The sequence below is a fragment of the Stegodyphus dumicola genome, chromosome X2, assembly GCF_044657685.1.
Source record: "Stegodyphus dumicola isolate Sdum_Otavi_A_Nest chromosome X2, ASM4465768v1".
NCBI classification, from domain to species: domain Eukaryota; kingdom Metazoa; phylum Arthropoda; class Arachnida; order Araneae; family Eresidae; genus Stegodyphus; species Stegodyphus dumicola.
The window spans coordinates 22289569-22311425 of record NC_140781.1 but is presented as its reverse complement, the minus strand read 5'-3'; the positions used below and the strand labels follow the sequence as shown (position 1 = coordinate 22311425).

At 30.6% G+C, this 21857-nt stretch overlaps 1 protein-coding gene and 1 long non-coding RNA gene across 5 annotated transcripts in view; one reads left to right on the top strand and one right to left on the bottom strand.

Moving 5' to 3' along the window:
* Positions 1-16859, bottom strand: part of LOC118192193 (nuclear factor related to kappa-B-binding protein) — a 226920-nt gene extending 210061 nt beyond the window's left edge. For 2 of the 3 annotated variants that reach the window (XM_035363094.2, XM_085809707.1), the window contains exon 1: positions 16561-16859. The gene's annotated coding sequence lies outside the window, so the exon portion shown is untranslated. Of the gene's footprint in view, positions 1-14960 lie in introns of all 3 variants that reach the window. The other variant, XM_035363095.2, reaches the window with a different exon arrangement.
* A 527-nt stretch (positions 16860-17386) lies between these two features.
* Positions 17387-21252, top strand: LOC118192192 (uncharacterized). 2 transcript variants are annotated; one of them, XR_004758728.2, is made up of 4 exons: positions 17387-17641; positions 19313-19350; positions 19926-19979; positions 21030-21252. It is a non-coding gene; the product is annotated as an uncharacterized LOC118192192 (long non-coding RNA). The 2 variants fall into 2 exon arrangements; XR_015038911.1 differs by lacking the exons at positions 17387-17641; positions 19313-19350 and having other exon boundaries at positions 19357-19979.
* Positions 21253-21857: the final 605 nt, after the last annotated feature.

Genomic DNA, 21857 nt, shown 5'->3' with positions numbered 1-21857 from the left:
GTAGGCAAAAACAAATATCTTTAGACAACGTTCTTGTACAGAAGAATATATTATAAATAAATTATATTATCATAAGTTTGAGTAATTTTTCAGAATAGAATGCATTATCCTATTTTACATTCTTTCCTATGGAAAAAAATTGTTTCATTTAACAAGTTTTTTGCATTAAAAGTAAAAATGGAAACAAATTATGGTCATTAAGTGAGGTTCCACTGTAGCAGTATCTTATTTGTTATGCACATACAGTATAATGGGAAGAAGAAATGATTAGATTTGCAGGTTTAGGATACACAGCATGCAGAATTCAGTACACAGAGCAGCTACATCTGGCCACAATAATGGTTGTAATCTGGCTATAATCAAGCCAGATTGAGTTTGGATCATACATATAGGTACATTGCATTCCAAGGGGCCTCAATTCTAATTCAGAGTTCATCATTCTCTTAGCGGCTGGCTAAGGAATGCGCTGGCCAGGGCAATAGTCAAATACCATCTCTTATGAGAAAGGACAGGTCAGCATGGACACCATATCATTGTTCATTATCTTGTTGAATTGATTATTCATTTATGGCAAAACACATGAGGGCTATCTGCCTGAAGGGAAGGATGCCTTCGTGGAGGACTTTCTAAGGGAAACTGGCTCTTTGGAATGGATTAAGCGTGATTGATGTTACATATGGGGAAAACCATGAAAACGCCCATGCAGCCAGCCCATTTGCGGGATTAGAACCTCGGACCGAACTACCAGTGTTCAGTGTCTTTACCGCTCAGCCGCTGGCGGGCCCATTATCTTGTTGAAAGATGATTTTATGCAGGCCTCGAAGATAAGGCATAGCCATGGGCCTTAACACCTCAGAAATATAAAGACAGTTGTGAACATTACTGGCACAGAGGTTGGGATGTGGCCCCAATGACACCCCCAACCAGCACACATTACGTGTTGAGCCCTTACAAGAATGACGAATCCAAGCTGCCAAGGCTCGCTCTTCTCAGAGCCTCTACACACAAATATAACCATCGTGAAGTTGCATGCAGAACCAGGATTCTTCTTGAAGGATGAAGTGCTGCTCCAGTATGCCATGAGTTGCACTACTGTAGGCACACCTATCTCTCTACATGCAGAGTCAAGGGAATAATGGTTGCCATACTGACAGTCCATGGCACTGCAGACATTATCGCACTATCCATGCAGCAACTTTTTCTCCTGTACACGAACCAAGTTTCTGAACCAGGTATGATCCTGAAAAGTCAAAAGGACAACCAGTCAGTCCTCTCTGCTGTTAGTGACTTGGGACTAATGAGATCCTGCATGGTGTTCAGTATGGCATTCTTACATCCTTTGAATTTCATATTTCCTTTACAGTTATGTGATCCAGACCAAAACTTGCAGCAATGTTAGGAAACAATAAACCACAGGAATTGGACCAAGGCAGAATCGTAGCCTTCCAATTCCAACAAGTGATGGTCAAGACACTTACACAAACAACTAACATTCAAATGCGATCTGTATATGAAGAAGGAAATTATGCTATCTTCCTATTTATACACAATGTAGATAGTATAATTCACAACTGCTTTGTGCATATGCGCTGGAAAGCTAATCATTTACATATCCCATTACACAAAACCTTTCACGCAAATTTGACGCTTGTTGCATAATGCCTTCATGGTGTAGCAATTATACACATATTCACATAATTTTCTCCTTCTTCTGAGCATTTAGAAAGAGAACATTTCTGAGCATTTAGAAAGAAAACTTCCTTAAATTTTAAAATGGATTTGTACATGCAACTACTATTTTTGTCTTACTCATAGATTCTGGATACATGAGCTCTGATTGGTAAAGAAATAATAGTGAAGCTCTTCAAGAAAATGGAGTTTTCTAATGCTTATGATGGATTTGAAGATCACTGCACATAGAAAGGCAGACTGAATAGTGATGAAGACAGTGACTGCAATAACTTCCATTAACTATAGCAGATGAAACAATTGTATGCTGGCTGTAGCAGGTGATACAGGTAGCATTTCCAGCAGCACTAAATTATAAGAAGGCTCGGTAGCAACAGAGGACAGCAAAAACAGTAGGCAAGATTCAACATACAGGGAAACAGAAATGAAAATATCTTATCAGATACTGAAATGTTAACAATACTATTTATTTTATTAGAATTTCAGTTCCTTTTAAATAAATAATATTACACAGTTGCCAATAATGATACTTCTTTGTTATAGTGGCCCCCAACTATATTTGGTGATTTTAGATTTGTGCCAAGATCTCAGGTATAATTTCAACAAGCTCGTAAAACACAAATTTAAAAATAAAAAACATACTATATAATAATAATAATAACAATACTCACATGCCATTTTCTTAGAATATTTTTAACAATCTTTATCCTTATCATTATTATTTTATAGCATGGAAATGTTCCAATCAACTGCTGCACTTTCACACATTTTAAGCTGTTTGTTAACTATTTCATTGCTAACAACTCCTCTGCTCAAGAATACATAAATCTAATAGCAGGGACGAACGATATTCTGGAACCGCTGGACCAATTTCCACTACGAAGGGCTTTCGTTTTGCAATTTTTAACAGTGCATCTCTAAATGTTTTCCAGGGTTCGTACATGTTTCTGCACACGGAAATTAAGTACTTTTAAGGACCATTAATGAAACAAAATTAAGGACCTATGAGCAAATGGGAACTGAATAAATTCAATTAAAAATATTATCTATGCCTGAATTTCACTTTTGTAATACCATCCTAAAAATAAAATAGATCCCTACGTAGTATGCATTATTACTAAACATGAATTAATTAACATAATTATTAATAAGTTTGAGAATAAACTTTATGCAATTGATCAAATAGCATTAAATATTTTACATTTATAATAGTTGTACATATTTGAAAGAAGATAAGGGACATTTACGTTTTACTAACAGTTAGCTTTGTGTTGATTTTTTTTTATGTCTCATTTTGTCACATACTTGGTCAGTCTAGAGGTTTAGTAAATAGCAGGTAGATTTTATGTCAAACTGCATAAGTTAAAATAAGAAGTAGGATCATAATCAGCATGATTCATAACAAAAGACTGAATGTTGTCACTGCTGCTGCTTGTCTAAAGAGAAACCTGCCGATTCGAACAAACCGGAAAGGCTTGATGTTGGCACGGTTGGCAAGTGTTGAAAGTCAGTCAGGCTCTGTTTGATGCAGTTAGTGTCGTAGTTTCGTGTAGAGTTCCAGAGGTAGTAACCCAGTTAATATACTTTAAGGTTCCAATAAGCCATTAAAGCACCAGTGGTGATAAGTTGTTTTGTACTATTTTAAGTCTCATTAGATGCAAACAACAAGTTTTACTTGAATTTTTACATTTCTGTATTTTATCTTGTGACCACAGTAAGTATTAATGAAAGGCAATACCTCGCTTTATGTAGAGATAATTTTTAAGGGTAAACAGTTAGTTATCAATAATTAAATTAGGTAGTTTAATAACCTTAGTCATTATGGATTTACATGACCGCTATTAAATTTTATTTTTTAACATTATTTGTTAAAAAAGCCCTATTAAAATCAAAATCTAATAAAATTTCACAGTTTAAAATACATGTAATTTATGACATTGATTCTTTTAGGATAATGACAGATTAAAAGCTACAAAAATTTATGTTTTGAAACACTACCACTCAACAAAATTTTATCTCTCATTTTAATTTGAAGCCTTCCCAGACATTTTGGCTAGTTTATACGATTTTCCTTCTCCTTAAGCATCTTTTCTAACAATTAGAGATTTGTCTCAATATGCAAACTAATGCTCTTGCTACTTTCTGTGTGCTGTATCTCCTAACTTGTTAACCTCTCCACGATGTACCTATGAAGGTTTACTTGATCTGGTAAAAGTTAAGTACTCCAACCTCCCCCCCCCCACAGACGTTAAGCAGATTATGGTTATGTCTCAAAGTAACTACAATATCAGACAAAGGTTTATTCAAAAAGAACTTGAAACATATAAAGGCATGTTCTGATGCTAACAAAAGCAATTACAGCTCATGGTGATGTAATTAAACAAGAACAGTCAAATTCAAACTAAAAATGTGGACTAGTGGTCAAAGATTATACAATTTAATTAAAATTTAATCTGGCTCAGTAACTCTATCATATGAGGAAATAGAAATGGGAAATTACAGTAAAGGCTGAAATCATAAATAATTAGGTAATTTACATAATAATAAATGCACATAATAACTGCACTTTGAATAACTCAATAATAACTGCACTTTGAAGAATAATTTTCTTTATGTATTCAGTTTCTTTCTTCAACACATTTCCTTATCCCTTTAGACTTTTGTAAAAATTTTTTAGATTTCTGTTATTCTAAAAAAACACTAAATGCATTTAGAATGCACAGAAAAAGCGGCTAATTTTTATTTCTTTAGTAATATGAACATTCAGAAGAAATATGAAATATATATGGTAAAGGCCGGTTACAGAGCTGATGTGGCAGAATTTTTAGAATTTAATGACACACCGAACAATAAAATATAAAAATGGCAAAACTTTTAGAATTTAGAGCTGGCATTGGGAGCATTTAGAAAGGCACTACGCAACAGAATTCAGGATCCACAGAATTAAGCGGGAAAATGCCTAGTGCCAGTTATGTGTGTGGTGCATTAAAACATATTAGAGCAATCTTTTAAATTGTACGTTTTCAATTTCTTTATTAATAAAAAAAATTCATTTGTATAATGCCTGCTCATGTGATAAGTTTAGAAGTGTTTTTGATATTTTCCATGCTTGTTTCTAGTGAAAAGTAGAGAAAATAAAGGGAAGATAAACATGTTAATATTCTAGTATCAGAAGTAAAAGATTCAAATATTATGTTTTCATTGTTCTTCCAGACATTCTCCAAAAAGTAAGAAATTCATTGCAAACTTTCTGTAAAATACATCCATTACAATCCTTCTAAACTATCCAAGCTGCAATGTCTAAAATCCTAAAGAAAAATTATCCCTACCAATTCTGTAACAGCAAAAGGCCATAAATATTTTTGAAAAAAGGGGGGATGGAAAAAGCGTAAAATTAATTTTATAGAGAAAAACTGATGTATATTCTGTGACAATTACACGGGAAAAACTTTTACTATGAAAAAATTAAAAAGAGGATATTTTTAATTAATTAAATTGCTAATTTTGTTTTGCTAAGAGCTGTTTCGTAAATTGTGCTTTATAGCATTATACCTTGCTTATTTTTCAGATTCAAAATATTGTATAATAAGTTGCCAAAATTAAACTTTAAAATATGACAGCGAAAAATAAAAATGTTTTATTCCAATGTTATTTTTAAATATAATTTCAATATATTACCATTATTTTAATGATATTTATCAATGTTACAATGTTTTCAAAAAATTGTCGAAAAATTCTCAGATCTCGAAATTAAAATTTTTCTATAGAAACTGATCTTAAAATCGCCAATGTTGATAATTCGTCAAATTTAGAACTGTTTATTAAAAGAATTCATATCCCCAAAAGCGAAAAGTTGTTTAAGAGCTCTTTATTAGAAAAAATTAATTTCGCTATGCTTATGTTTCACTTCTTGCTTGGAAACTCGAGTATCCCATCATTTATATTAGAAATAGAAACAAATTATAACCCATGAACGCAATCAAAAGATAACCATATATGTTGGTGAATGGCCAAAAATATTCCTCAATAATGCAAAATCACACTCAAAATAGCAGTCGTAAAAACAGATAGAAATTTCAGATGATTAAAATTAAAGACTTTTAAGGACCAAAAATAGATTCCAAAAAATCTAAGGACTTTTAAGGAGTCTTAAGGACTGTACGAACCCTGTTTTCATCATAAAGTTTCATCTTGTGGCCATTTTCGCATATTCGTTTCTCAGGTAAAAGACCTCTTTCTTGTAAAAACGATATGATCATCCACCGAATTATTTGGCAAAAATTGTAAACATCATATTCATAAAAAAAGCAATGAATATATTTTTAAATAAACAATGCAAATTCAAAAACCTCATCAAAAATGAATAAAATAAGAACATGCAGCAACAGCAAAAATGCAACAAGGTGCTAATATACGATACGTGGCAAAGAATAGGAACACAGAGCCAAATTTTGACAAGATATCTCAGTTGATTGACAATTCAATCTCGGGGGCTGCTATAACAAAGAAGTACCCCCAATAATTTATTCAGAATACTTTTCATTTGTCATGTTCTTACTGCAGCAGCAACCTTTCAAAATTAAAATACTCACATAATTCTCAATAATTCAATTTTTTAATAAATTAATAAAAAGTGGGGGAATACATGTGTAAATACGTTAAAATGCAAAGAAATAATTCATGTAATTATTATAATTAATTATTTTTATATACTCAGAATTCATTGCATTGACAATATAATATGAAAATTACACAATAAAAGATAATACAGTCAAAAGTCGTTAATCCGGCCTCGTCGGGACTTCGGCGATTCCGGATTATCGACTTTTCCGGATTATAGATCATCAGTTTAAATCTGGTAAAATGGCATGCAAAAATTATAAAATTAAAAATATGAAACCGTAATTTACGAAATAAAGAACAATTATGATCTAAAGGGTATCAAAATTTACAAAAAAAAGCTTAATATTTATTTGTTTACTTTATTAAACATTTCTTTCAATGTAAGTTGTTTAAGTTGCTTCATTTTTTATGTGATAATACATTCTCTTTAATTCTATAAACAGACATAATTTCTTGTTCAGTTACAAAGTTCCGCAGTTTAAGTCCTATAATTGCTGTGTCGAGAATACCGACTAATTTGTCAATCGAAATTTTTTCATTTTCAATAACCTCTGTCACTTTCTCCGCTATCGGAAGTGAATTATACTGACAAGGCATTTGATTTAAATAATATCAAAGACGAAGTACATCGAGATGAAATACTACATTGAGTAAGCAATTATAAGCCAAATAAAATAAAAACATCTGCCCTTAAGATAAGGATAGTGCTGACAGATCAACTTCCAATTCATTCAAGCCGCCACGGCGTTAAAGATAAACAAACGTTAAAGTTTAGATAAACAAAGGATATGCCTTTATCCATTTTTTGCAGCAATTCCACTTTTTGTTTAATGGACTCCGAAAGATACTTTCGCTTTGTATATCCTTTACATATTAGTAAATATATATTGGAAATTCTATTTGACATGATCGAAAGTTTAAGCTTACTTTTATAAAATTGCTCTAACAGTCTGCAAAAAGTAATAATCCGGATCCAATTCGAAAATTAAGGAACAACGCAATCTGCAACATTAACTGAAATAGATAATTAAATAATTTTAGCTTAGCTTATCCCGTCTGTTATACATTAAACGCGCATTCGTAAATGTATTTTGCGCACGCGCACACGCAAATTCGCAGTGGTAAAGGTCTTATATCTAGTTGACGCATGCGCAGAAAATTTGTAGCTTTGAGGTCCGGATTATGGGTGTCCGAATTAACGACTTTTGACTGTAATTAAATAATTATAATAACAATGATAATGCAACAGTTATTCATTACACCTTTATGATAAAATTGTCTATGCACAACAAAATTTTGAAAAAACACCATTTTTTTTAAATAAATAAACGTAAACTAAACATAATGTAATCAAAAAGTTAATTACAAATGATGATCACAATACCAGCTGAGATTATTTAAAAGTAATTTTTAGCATCCTTAAATCTGTGTCCTTTGAACACTGTGGAAATAAACAGGGAAAAAATACATACTACAGGATTCATGTCTATCCCACTCTATTTTGTGAATAAATTGGTCTGAACGGCACATACATGTTTGCATTCATGATCATGACTCTAGTGGTCAGACTATATATTGCCCGCATTGTTCACACTTACATCAGATATTCACATCTTTTAGGTCCATGAGAAGCACGAACAAACAGAAATTCCTAGCATGATAATGCAACTGTTATATTGTGAGGCAATACTAAATTTGCTATTATAAGCATTGGGGAAAAAATCTGTACTAGAGTCGTACTGCAGAGTACTTAAACAAAAAAACCTTAACCAAATCAACAACTGTTTTTATTATTATATAACATATAATCACATATATAAACAAGAATAATGTTTGTAAAACCAAGTAATACCACCTATTAGATAATTCAAATATCTTAACCATGGTTCATACAATATGCTTCAAATGAATGGTGGGAATAAGAATTACTTTGCTATCTAAATAAGTGGCAATATTAATTACAAAAAAAATGCCTAAATAAATATTACAATTCAGTTTTAATCACTTTTGCTAGCAAAATATATTTAAGGAAGCAATTCTGTCAGCTGAATTTCACCGCTTCTTCAAATGTTTAATAATCAATGCTTATATTTACAATGATAATATAACAAGCATCTGGGAGGAGAAGATATTCCTATATGCACAGTTTCTAGATCAACAATACTAGTGCACAGAAAAGATTGAAAACCCAAGATATAGCGGGTACTGTATATTTTCGGGCACCGCTTGGATAATCGCCAATTTGTTGTTTCATTTATGGTAATCTGAGTATTTTATGATGTATGTTTTGGAAACCCTATTATGATGTGATTGGTTGTAATGCATGATTGTGCTGATTTTGAATATTTGTGAGAATATTTCTAGGGTTTCTGTGTTGGATGTCGATTAGGAAGTGCGTTGCTTATTTTGTACTTTATACCATAAAATGGTTGCCAATGGTAATATTAACCTTAAGTTCCTGTACAATTTGAAATGATAGGATCAACTGGTGTGTAAATGAAGGTTTAAATGGCTTGGTTCACCTTTAAGTAAATTATGCAGTGATATTTAAGGATTCGGAAACTAGAGCTCATGTGAATACTATGGAAGGTACGTGGGATGTAATAAAAAGGGATTTTTGAAAGAAATGCCACCGACAGTCCTGCACTACGGGGGATATTTTTTATTCTTACTTTTGTTAACAAATTCTAGTTCAGATAATTTTAAACAAATTTTGGATCCTGTTAAGGAATTCTGTGTGCCACATACCAAAGACACAGAAATTTCTAAATAAGGCAAGACAATATTTCCTTTTTGTACTACGCAGATTAGGTAACATGTATTTCCATTTTTAAGTTATTTCCTTGTTTTACTTTGATTTAAAATGCAATTTATCGAGATTATAATTTTTTTATGTTTTAATTATGTTTTATTGCATTATGTTTTGGATGCCAGTTTACTTGGGCGGTTGTTGCACGTAAACAGGAATGGTGCCAAAAATTTGCCAATTTTTAACCAAGGGGTATCCTGAAATATATTCTTCCAATACATCTTTCTCCGGAACTCAGAAATGTGTTACAAATAGCTCATGCATTGAAAAAAAGAGTTTTATGTCCAACACCCTCCCCAGTAAAATGGCATCCAAAACATATTGCAATAAAAAATAATTAAAACTAAAAGATACATAATCTCAATAAACTGCATTTTAAATCAAACAAGGAAATAACATAAGAATGGAAATACATGTTATATAATCTACTCAATGCAAAAAAGAAATATTATTTAAAAATTTCTATTTCTTTGGTATGTGAGAAACACAGAATTCCTTAACAGCATCCAAAAACTATTTAAAATTATCTAAACTAGAATCTGTGTACTGCTGTCATCACATAAATTCACAAAAGTAAAAATGAAAAATATTCTCCGTACTGCCTCATTGTCAATGGCATTTCTTTAAAAAAAATCACTTTTCATTACATCCCACATACCTTCCACAGTGTTGATATCAGCTCCAGTTTTCAAACCCTTAAACATCACTGCGTAATTTACTAAGAGGTGAACAAAGCCATTTAAATCTCCATTTACACACCAGTCAATCAATGTTTTCTTTCTGAATCATTCTAAAGTGTACAGAAACTTCAGGTTAATCATACCACCAGCAGACATTTTACACTGTAAAGCACAAAATAAGCAACATACTTTCTAACCAACATCCAACACATAAATATGCTCTTACAAATATTTTCAAATCAGATAAATTCACCGCAATCACGCAACCAATCACATCATAACAGGGTTTCCATAACATTCAATTACTCAGGTTACCATAAATGAAACAAAAACTTGGCAGTAAATGAAACACCAACTTGGTGATAATCCAAGGGGGACCCTAAAATATAGACTAACCCAGCATGGTTTTAACTAGCAAAGCACCTCAAATTAATTTGCATTCATCATTATAGTTTGGCAATTTACAATGCAAATGCAATATTGTCATGCTTAAATGGTATCAGCACTTTGAACATGAATGCACCTTAACCGATGTTCTTGCACTTATTTTTAAGGATAATGGTGTCATCATTTTAAGTCTCTTAGACATGCCAATGAATCCTTTGTGACATACAAGTCACAACACACCATCATTGCAGAAACATCTACAGTGCAAAGTTTGAAATCTGGAATCATCAAAATTTTGGTGATTCCAGACTTGGTACTGTTTTGGATATTAAATCATCAGTTTAAATATAGTAAGATGACATGTAGAAATTATAAAATAAAAAATATGAAATAGTATACAAAATAATGAAGGATTTATGACCTTATGGGATCTGAAAATTACAAAAAAAAAAAAAAAAAAAAAAAAAAAAAAGAGTTAAAAATTTCACTGTTCAAAGTCAAGACTTCTCACTAAATTGGAAATTTAAATTTTTTCATTCTCAACAACCTCTTTGCCACTATCTTCAGTAGCAGTAGCAATATTTTCTGGATTTAGGATCACACTATGAATTTGGCTGTCCATTAGCTGACTGATGATTTTCAGGTTTCGGTTTGAGATGAATGACACAAAAAAAAAGAAGGCTACAGCCCAAATTATTGCTCATAAAGATTTATGTGACTAAATTGATTGTTTCTTCAACAGTATTTTACTTAGTGCTGGAGTAAAATTAATAATGGGGATTCTCAACATGTTTTATTATGGAAAAAAATATCAACAGCACATGCGTAACAGCACATAAAAAATTCTGAAAACAAAAAGAGGTTGCTAGTGATCCGAAGTTTAGGATTTTATATCGATCTGGACATTTGACATCCAGATTTCAGACTTCATACTGTATTACTTTTTAGTCTATTCACAAAAATTTAGCAGAAAGGGAGAAAAACAGGAATTCAGAAAGACTGCAATCTCTATACACATTAAAATCTTAAAATTTGAATTCAGCTACTTATAATTTCTCCATAACCACAGTTAATTTTTTTATGGAAATATCTTTAAAATCTCTTTTGCACTGCATTTACCTATTACTATCATTTTGTGACATTCATTCCAAATTTCACAAATTTTATTATACAAATAGCTTACCAAACTTGTTATTAACAACAAAATTTTCCAACTATTTAGCAAATTAATGTCGTAATCAAAGACTGAAGACTCAATTCACATACTTAAATTCAGTTTATTTAATTCTATTCAAGCTTTTGTGGACAGAGGAAAAGCTCGCATAAAGAAATATAGTAAACAGATCTACTCTGATGGTGAAATCTCAGGTTAGTGCTTTTTTTTTTTTTTTTTGTTATGCACCTGCCACACTTTTCGATGCGAGTGAAAGAGAAGCCAAACATATGCAAAGCCCAAATGATAGTGTCATCTTGGAACAAAACCAATTATCAATTTACTTTTTCCCTACAATCTATTTCTTTCAAGTTCGTTAGTTTAAGGTGTTCATTTCTTGCATTTTACTGCGATGAGTTTGAGGATTTAGGATACACTGAGCAACGAACAAGCGACAATTACATTCTTTCAAGATAAAGGTCTCATAAAAAAGAAAGACTGTTCAAATAAGCTTTCGATGAAATTCAAACATTTGCCAAAACCGAAATAATTCTGCTATGTTTGGTCATGCAGCAACGAGAAAGGCATCTGAAAAGGAATGTGCTTTAAAAACTCACGAATTATGTTTCTTACCAATCTACGATTCATTTATTTGTAGTTCAAAGTGCTGACTTAAACCGATTCCTGTGAATGGCAGCTTCAATTAAATCACAACTGCAATCCTTTGATGTCTCTTCCCAAAACTAAGGTGGTGATACTAAGAAAATTATAGAAATTGACAGAAGTTTGTTCAAAAAAAGGAAACTTAATGCAGGTCACACATTACTTCCACAGGGAGCTTTCAGAGATCTTCGTCAAGAAATGGGAGAACACTTCATATTAGCTATTTCAGATAACACTGCTCAGAATTAAATGGATACGACAGAGAATAATACACGAAATGAAATGGCAATATTCTTGGACTGCTGTAAATGTTACAAATCATCCCAGTTGAAAGCTGCGAGATACGATCACTTCACAATGAATCATGAATCACTTATTTAATTTTATTCACCCAATAAATTCACCCCATAAATGGCTATACCCACTCTATTGATTATTTTTAGGATAGTGCTAAATTGCAGAACAAGTGTCAAAGATGCACTCCCCTTTAATAAATTGATCAAGCAGAATTTATGCTGTGTCACACAACCCAAAAGTAAAACTGCTTTCTGCCCTACTAGTAGATATTTGTAAATTTATGTCTTCCATTTAGTATCCCCATTTATTTCAGGTTATATTTTTTTAGTCATTAAGAATGAAATAAATTATTTGTAACAATGTTACATATGAAATAATATGTTGCCATGTATAAACTATGAACTTTCATTTCTTATTTTTGGGCTTGATTTTTTAATTTGAATCAGACATGATCTGAATTAAATAATTTTACTTCAAAGATTTCAGCTGTTAAAAAAATACTTATGTATTATCTCACTGATCATGAAAGTTGGCGGAGATTTCGGTAAAGTTGCACCGTTCCTTTCTACGGGATTCATAAGCCATATGTCTATCTGCATTATTTTATGATAAAACATTCAAGAGTCTCTAAAATCCACCAAATTGCTACCGCTGTGGGCAAAATGAAGAGGTCAAATACTTATTTGACTATCTTCATTTTGCACCTCATAAAAAGGCTTTCATCGACTTTTGTTATGCTTTTGATTTAACTGAAACTTTACTTAGAAAGCTATGAGTACAAACTTCATGTAAATAACTGTTCCAATCTACTACTGTTCTTTTCCCCACTGAACAATTGGTAATTCCCTTGACCAGCTATAAATGCACCAGACTGCAGTCACAAATGTGATTCTGCAGCCCTCAAACCCTGTCCCTTTTCAAAAAAATAGTCTCTTGTCACAATTTTTCATGTTACACTGCCCTTATTTATTCATGGTTATATCAAATGAACCCAAAAATATTATGACGGTGCTGTGAGATCATATTTATCCACCCACAACTGGCACTAGGTCTTGGTACTTGGTGACAGTTTCACAGCCAACAAAATAGTACATAACTATCAAAAAAGTAAATATTTGAAATTTACTATGCTTAAAAAATAGGGGGTGGGAAGTCTAGATTTGGGGAGATTTTTAAATAAAATCCAATAGGTTTTACATGCAAATATATTTTGAGTTTTTATATAAAATCTGCGCCAATCCAAGATTTTTTCGTTTAATTTAGCAAACTAATAAATAACTGGTTATTTTATAAACTGACAGAAACATGACAGGTAAACGTGCAAAAAAGAAATTACACTAATATATAGTGCTCTGTAATTTACTCAGCTTATGAACATGACTTATGCAAAATACAAATAATAAATAAGAATTTTACAATGTAAATGATACATTTTTAAAATATAAAACATATTTATCATAAATTTCATAAAGAAAACTATTTAAACATACATTTTTGTAGAAAATATGTATGGTAACGTTTCCCCTCCTCTTTTTTAAAAAAAATTTGGTACACTAAACTACTTGAATACATGATTTTTTATAAAAAATACATATGGTAAAATGTTTCCTTCGTTTTCAATTTTTTTTCAGTCTATGCTGCTCTTCTTTTGTAACGTCTTTTCATAATTAAGTGTAAATATAATACTAGTGGCCAAAATTCATCATAAAGAAAAAAGTTCTTTATTAAAATGTGTGCCTCCTAACCTTCGTTTCCACAAAATCATTTATCAATACCTGATATTTTTCTCAGCCATCTCAGCTTCAGCGCTCAATAATGATTGGTTCGACAACCGATCTAGTGTCATAGCGTTTCTCAAGTACGTTTTCATTACTTTGAGTTTTGAAAATGATCTCTCACTCGTGGCTGTGGTTACAGGTAATGATAAATATAATATAAATAAATTGCAGGCTTCCAACTAACTGCTTGCCATGTCATAATATTTTATTTACCATTGCTAAATTAACTAAATCCTTAATGGATTTCAAATTTTAGATTTCTGTTCTTTTAGTATTTATAAATAACAGCAATTGTATTTCCAGTACATTAATAAAGTTCTCTTTATATGTTTTCTGTATTTTTGAAACATTAATAATTTCCATATTTGTTAATGATGACAGAGTTTTATGTTCCAAAAAGGAAAACATCATTGCAATTTTTATCAATCCAGTTATTCTATATTTTAACTGAGTATTTAAAATATCGAAAGAAGCAAAAAATAAATAAATAAATAAATAAATAAATAAAATTACTTTAAAAGGTATTTCGGAATTTTCAAACCTGTTATCCTTACATAAATCATTTTTTCTTTATTTTTCTTTCGTTTTCAAATTTAGTTTCTGTGCCCATTTATTTGCAATAAACTCAGCTTCTTTCAAAATATCTTCATCTTGTTTCTCACATCTTACATACTGATAGAAACATCTTTTAGATGTTGATGAGCTTCATTTAAGTTGATTTTTTTTTTTAATACTTCAAATGCTACATTAGTATAAGATAAAACTTTTTCCATAAAAATTGTTAAGAATAAAAATTCAAAATATTCAATATAATATAATTTAATTTAATGCTTTCAAGATATCCAATTATCTTATTTTAAGATGATAACAGCCCAGCTCACCTTGTAGGATTTAGTTTTTTGGACAGTAGAGGCTCCTGAAGAAAGTAAACTCGATCTTTCAAAACTTTCTCTGAAATACATGTAAATTTTTGAAGAATTTCAAAATATTTACGTAGCTCGTTTACACCTTGCACTGCATCATTGCATATACTCACCTTAAGAAATTCTGAACTTAATCTCAAAATAGGTGAGCAATACCTTGGCACTTGTGATCACTAATAACTTGAAATCTGTCCTCTAGAGAGGAATCAAAACGAAAGCATGCAACTTTTTTTGTTTATCTTTCAGTTGATGTTTGGATGCAAGCAACATTGAATTCATCTGTTTCATGAGCTTCCAAGGGTCACCTATCTGCATTTTAAAGATAAGTTCCATTAAAAACTTAAAAGAAAATGGACTTCATTATATGTGTGTGTATTAGAATCTATGTTTTACGTTTAAAAAGTAAATGAAGTTCAGAAGGATATTCATGAGCTCATACGCGACGTCATTCCTTGCATATCCTTATTACATCACTGGATAGCACATCTCAGAAATTCACTTTAACCCTTTAGACATAGCCTTGACTGACTGGAAGGTTAAAGATAATCTGTTTTTTACAATGAGCCACTTTCAAATTACTTATTTTTCAAATACATACAGGACATCCTCTAGTGTACAGTTGGGTTCCCCTTCGATTAGCGACAAATTCTGTTAAATTTTAGCAATGAAACCTCATTTCTGGTTACCATGACAGTTTTAACTTTGTTTTATATTCCTAATTTTTTCTAAATGAAAACAGATTGATGTGTACATGGACAAGGCAGTGCACAGTTTAGTTTGTGCAATTCCCTGATTTTTTTTAAGTAAAATTAGGTCGATGTCTACATGGAGACAGAGTTTGTGCAATTCTTTGACTTCTTAATTTGGTTTTGTGTAGTGGCCATCTTGAAATTGTGCCTTCCTGGCTCCGATCTTGGCATCAAATAAGAATCATCAAAAAACAAGGGGCACCCAATTGTAAACTTTTACCCATAAAATTCATACAGATGCTCAATATTGACACATGGCTGTTCGGTAATATTCCTCAAATGCCGTTGTGTGTTGTCTACAGCAATCCCAATCTGAATACTTGAACTCACATACATAGCATACACATAATTTGCAGGAAAAAATATTCCATCTTCAGGAGTTCTTTTAATGAGCAATCAGCTACACCTAAACATATTTTTCCATTAGTGATCAAAAATCTTCACTGTCAATAAAAAGGTATTTTTAAAGGAAGTCTTACTATTTCTTTCTTTGTTTAGTGAAATAAACAACCTAAGAGAGATATTTCTTGTGTTTCGAAATAATTTACTACATTCGAAATGAGTTGCGCGCCAAAATATATTTGATCTCTGTAAGTATAAACTGGCGCTTATATCTTTCTCGAAAATTATATTTGGCGCATGCTGTCCTGGAACCGAAAACTAAAATATAAAAAAAAAGTAAAATTTCCAAGATCAAAAATTCAGATTTTAATAATCGAAAAAACTTTTCAAAAACCTTGGCTTTCGTCATTTTTTTTTCTGAAAAGAAAAAAATGTATAAGAATAAAAAAAATTACTTTTCAGATTACATTTAAAATAACTTTGGTTATACATTCTCCAAAACAATCCAATACAAGGAACTTGCTCAAAATAATGGTTATTGCTTGGCTCGCATATCGAAAGATCTACGTCGTATAATATTCTGAAGAACTCTAAAAACTACACAAATAAATTATTTAATGACTATGTAAGGTAACGTATGTTACTAGAAGATTCGCCCAACAACAATATACAATTCTTTTCATTAACGCTCACATACAAATAACAATATTAGCCAGAATTGTTACTTTCCAACACATAATTCAAACATAACCACAATTTCACTGTAAACATGTTATTCTCGCGAGTATGTCTCTTAACCGCAAGTAGGCGGAAGTGCTTTTTCAGGCGGCTCTGCACATTTAAGATAGAGAGAGTTTCAGAAACTAAATTTCAACTGAATCATGTGAATTAAAACTTTAGAAATCCAATTTATATGTTAAATATTTAAACTTATTTTCAAAGAATCTAATAAAAAAACCTTTTCATTAATTCAGAGGGAACATTATTGCTTGATGTAATGAGAGCTGGATCATAAGCTGCATGCTGTCATTTACATGAATGCTGGGGCCTGAGAAAGTGGAGTAACCAAAACTCTTGAGCCCCTATGTAAGGCTATATGTATACTATAGGTATCTCTATAGTAGCTCTATGGGGCGAATTCAAGTGCAACGCTCTGATAAATTGCAAATGTTAGCTCGCAAGAGGCGTTCCTGCTATCGTCTGCTAAAATCGAATTCAAGTGCAACGCTTTACCGCTCTGGTAACTGATGACGTCAAAATTGCAATGGGGAGCTGGTTTGCTCTCGTGCCAGGAGAGCTTGTCCGATAAACTACATCAATATCCAATGAGACTGCGTGTCGATGTAAACAAAAAAACATCAGTTCCCATGATTTCTCTGAGCTTATGGTCAAGTGTTTACTGCGTTGTAGTGTGGTGTAACGAATTGTTCCAGTCCTGAAAACGAAAGAAATATATTTCTTTTAATGTGTACAACATGTATTTAATGTGTACAACTTTATTTACTTTATCCTATAGAAAATTCCCTCGAAAGTAAACTACAGCAACAGGTGTGTGTAAAATATATTTTACTTTTCATACAAAAATCCTTGCTTTTTCAAATATAAACCAGATTTTTTTCCCATTTTCAAATTACAGCATTTGGTTTTGATTCTTCTAATAGTAAGTTTAATTTAAAATTCAAATTTGTGTTATATTTTTATTGTTTAATGCAGATGCATGATTCTTCAGTGACAGTAGGCATGTTTGCCATATGAAAATTAACTAGTTCTTGAATTATATAGTAATTAATAAGCCCATCTATCTACAAGCAGATAAGCCTGCTGAACACCGCTATCCCAGTCTCTCTTTAAATCCAGATGAAAAAGCTGGCTGCATGAGTGTTTTCTTCATTTTTTCAATGTATAACATGAATACTAAGTTTTCCTTAGTCTTCCACTCAGGCATTCCTTCCCTTAGACATTCATTATGTGATGAAACAGTTAAGAGCAATTTTTAGATTTATATTGTACATCGTTGGGAAAATATAAAAATGAAATTAAAGGTATTTCAATGTAATACAATAAATAAAAAATTATATGAAACCCTGATAATTCTAATGTGATATTAATGTAATATATACATCCAGAGTAAAAGTTAATTTATAAATTATGCTTTGTGTTCTGCTCATTATATTGTGCATTTACAGTACACTTTCTGCTTCTTAAGTGAAAGTTTGGACCCACTCTCATTTGATATCAGTTATGCTCAGATTTATTTATTTCATAAAATTTCAAAAAACAATTTTTGGCTATTAAAAGCTACAAGTGCAGAAACAAAAGCTTAATTTCTTTACTGTAACTGTGTCATGCTTCTCTGCTGATAATGAAAGTCGTCTTTTAATAAGATTTCTTTCATTGCATGTATTAATTATATCTTTTACCATACTGGTTGCCATCTTTCATCGTGCATTCTTCAATATTTTTTGGTACTTAACGTATTAACACAAACACCTGGATCAGTTTGGTGGTCTTTATAAATGAAAAGAGAAAAATACTTATCAGGAGAAGTACGTTGTTTTTGCAGCTTGCTTTTAGCATAACCAAACTATCAATATTTATCTAAGTTGGCAAAATGTTATCAACATATCAAAGGAAAAAACATTTAACAAATTTTAAAATACTAATTTGAATTATTAAATAAAAATTATATGATACTTTAAAAAAAATACATTTTCCACAAATTTTTTGTATAATTTTTTAGCACTTGTGCCAAGTGATCTGTTTTCACTTAAAAAAAAAAAAAATCAGAGAATTACATAAACTTGATACTGCATGCCTTGTCTATGTACCAAATTCATCTCATAGTTGTTCCCATTAGAAATTTTTGTACTAAAATGTTCTATTCCTGCAGAACTTTTAACACAGCTTCGTCTTTTGATGGTAAGCTCCACAAGCAGTATTTTAAATCTGAAATTAATCTAAAACAACTAAATCTATCCATTGTATCTAAAATCCATTGGAACTTGAAATACAACATAAGAAACACATATGAAAATGGTGACATTGCTTGAATGAAAAATTGTCATGAGCATGCTACCTGAAAAATTTTGATACATAATCGTTGTCAGAGTTTGGCACATTTTTGAAAATTTGGTAACTTTTATTAAGCTGGTTTCAATAATATGCAAATATCTTTTATTCTTATGATTGCTTCATTGTATACTTTTTCCCTTTCCCTAGAGTGCAGTACAATACCACAAGTTTTCCAGCCAAATGCGGTATGCATTTCAAGTTTCTATACATTTATATAAATTTTAAGAGAGTAAAATATTGACAAAAACTCCATTAAGTTTTCAACTGTTGTTTTATTTTTCATTAAAAATTTGCTACCATTATGTATAATTCATTTTTTTAATGTAAATGTTTTTAAGTATTTGTAGGATAAAGGCAAATTACACTTATTCATTCTTTCTTTGATATAATACATGTAGCTCTTTATCTGAAATTAATGTTTGTCAAATTGTTGTGCATAAATTAGAAGTATGCATGTTTCTCTTAAGTCAGTTATGTTTCAGGAACTATCTTTAATGAATTGTATAGAAAATTGTGGATGAGGTGTTAGGTGTACAGGAACGTGGTATATTATAAACATGTATAGTATCTCATAGTATATAAACTCATAACTTTGATTATGCAGTATGCTTTGTATATTATTTCTGAAAGCATGTATATTTCAATCAAGATTGTTGAGTAAACTTTTCTTGCTTTATGCTATCTCTGAAAGCATGTATATTTCAGTCAAGATTGTTGAGTAAATTGTGCTTATTTTATGCTTTTTTCTTTTTTACATTAGAAAATTCCACACCTTTATCACGAGGAAATCTGCAATGGCATTTAGGAATGACAAGTTTGTATCTATTAGATAAAATCTAATGTTTTCTGCATTCTTCTTTTCCTTTTCCTCCCAACAGAAAAACTTTAATGGTATAAATCCGCGGTTTTCAACCTTTTGACTGTAGTGTACCATCTAAGCAAAAACTGAAAAACATTAAGACTACCACTAATTTTACAATGATTATTTTTCAATTCCTCAATAGAAATATTAAAAACAAATATATATATATATATATATATATATATTGCCATTTGCACACTCTTTATATTAAATATGTACACATAAAGAACTATTAAATTAAAAACTGAGATTACTTAATTATCAAAATTAAATTTAATTAAATTAATTATTCACTTGATTATCAAAATTTCAGTTATAATACTTTAATATTTAATTTCTTTATGTCTGCTCTTATTTCATTTAATGGTAAATTAGGATCCACTTTTTATTTTGATGAGTATTTATATTTCAAATTTAACATGGAAAAAATCATTTTTCGCACAAACAGGTTGTGCGAAAAGACAATACAAATTTGATAGCTTTATTTGAAATGCCTTTAAATTCTTTTTTTCGGTTCAGCCAAAAGTCAACAAGTGTGTCATTTTCCAAATCTTCAAGTCAATTTCGATCAAAGGAAATTTCTATTAACTATTCTTTTCTTTATGAGATTTTTGAATTTCATAGTTAAAAATATTTTGTTTCTTTGCATACCACCGGCTGAGAACCGCTGGTATAAATTAATTATAACAGATGTAAATTAATATTTCTCATACAAAAGAGTTATTTCAATTCTTTATTGCGAACATTATATACAGAGTGTGTCTTTTATTAACAACAAGATTTTAAGAATTTAAAATAATAATCATTAAATCCTCTTGATCTATAAACAGTCTTAAAAATTATAAAGGGAAAAAAATTGAAAGTTAAAGAAATCAGTATTATGAATTGTTCCTTTTTAGAGAAGTTTCATTGTTTAATTAATTATAAAAAGTGTTTTACATTATGAAATATAAAAATTAAGAATATTTGAATTTGAATGAATATTTTAAAATTTTCCCTCAGATAGAAGCTCAACTATTCGAAGCAGGAGACCGAAGAGAAAAAAGGAAGAGAGATGATATTACAGCTGCAGAAAAGGAAATAATTAAAACGCAGAAGAATATATTAATGTACTGTGTGAAATATGTGACTTGTATAAGCAATCAGTTGCAAATCAGTCTGCTGTCATAGAAAATCAAAATATAATTATTAATTTATTAAAAAAATAAATCATGCATTTCAAATATTACAGTGTTTTTATTCTTGTATGTATTTCTGCAGTGTGGGATTCGTATTTTAATTGTAAAATTTACTACTTTCTTAATTTTATAAAATTTTGTGATTATAAAAATTATTTAAAAGAAATTCACAGATCCATTATATGACATAAACATTATAATAATTCTAATACCACTATTATAAGTCTCGTGAAAATATTTATGCATTTTACACAGCAATTATCTTTTTCCTGGAGGAAAATGGGAATAAGACCTGTAAGAATCTTTAGTCAATGTATTACAAATTTTAATTTTCAGATATAACACGAAATGAATTAAAGTGTTTTTCAATTATGTTAATAAGTTATATGAATGAGATGTGGTATTAAAAATTTCATTTCTTTTTATCATTGAAGAAATAACATTAGATATCCTACAGCTCCATAACAATGGCAGATAAAATTGACATTCTAATTTCGAAGTTCTAAAAATACAGAGATGACAACTATTAAAGTATGGCTAATGTATAGTTTACAATAACAATGTTGAGTCGCGTACTAAAAATTAAGTGAATCAAACTGTATTTATTTTCCCCCTTCTCTTTTTTTGGCTGAAAAACAATTTATTATACACT